Genomic DNA, 1,183 nt, shown 5'->3' with positions numbered 1-1,183 from the left:
GTAGAGGGTCTGATCTTTATTTTGATGTATTGCATGTTCAGATATGCGTACAATAAAATATTCTGGGGGCCGTGAAATTTTTGTGAAAATAAGCAAAAACGCTGGCGGTGGCTGGCAACTTTTTTTCATAAACGCTGGCGGTGAAAGAGTTAAAAATATAATTTGATAAATACTGTTTTATTCAATTATTTGAACTGGAAAGATGCATATTCTTAAAGATTTCAATTTAAATGGGCAAATTGTGATTTTTAAAAATAAAAAATATATTTTTCGGATTTTTTAAAATTATGAAAAATTGTAATAATAATAATAAATTAAGATTTTTTTTAAAGGTTTTCATTCCACTGTAATAAATAACGATTTGATAATTATAAAACTTTTATTTGTGAACTTAAATGCGTAATAACTTTTTTAAAATTTATATTTATAATTTTAAATTATTATATTTATATTGTAAATTCATATTAACAGTTGACAAAACAATAAAATATTAGATTAAAACATAATAATATTTATATAGAGAGCGTGAAGACTAAAAACATACTGCCTTTTATTTCCATATAAAATAAATAACAGACATTAATAGAATTAATATAGCCTATAATAAATACTATTTTGTTAAATTATGTAATTTTGGAAAGATACATATTCTTAAAGATCTGAACTTACCTGCATATTTCAAATATTACTATTTGATAGAAAAAAAGTCAAGAATTTAAATGGGTTAATTGAGAAGGCATGGTTTTAAGTAAATGGGCAAAGTGTGTTAGTTTTAAAAATTAAAAATAATTTTTCAGATTTTTAAAAATTGTGAAATGCATTTTTTTTTAAACAAAATGCAAAAAATGTGTTAATTATAAAACTTATTTGTGAGCCTAAATGCAAAATGTTTTGGTGTTTGATGAGTGCCTCTATTTATGGAACCTAAAATTAACTTTATTTACCTATTAACATATTATTATTTTAATTTTGGTTAGCATTTATTTATTTTTCATTTATATGAATATATATAGAATATTGTATGGTAAATAATCTATCATTGTATTTTGCTTTGCTGTTCATAGGTAAGTTACTGTTATTTTGGAGTTGTTTGATGTTTTATGAGAGGTTCCTTATAGTATGAATAATCTTTCATTTTAAAGCATATTTTAAATATTGCTAGACATTTTTGTGAGAAAAGAAA

Source organism: Sinocyclocheilus grahami, unplaced genomic scaffold (genome assembly GCF_001515645.1).
Source record: "Sinocyclocheilus grahami isolate Dianchi unplaced genomic scaffold, SAMN03320097.WGS_v1.1 scaffold1437.1, whole genome shotgun sequence".
Lineage (NCBI taxonomy): Eukaryota > Metazoa > Chordata > Actinopteri > Cypriniformes > Cyprinidae > Sinocyclocheilus > Sinocyclocheilus grahami.
Note: the sequence above shows the minus strand (reverse complement) of the source record.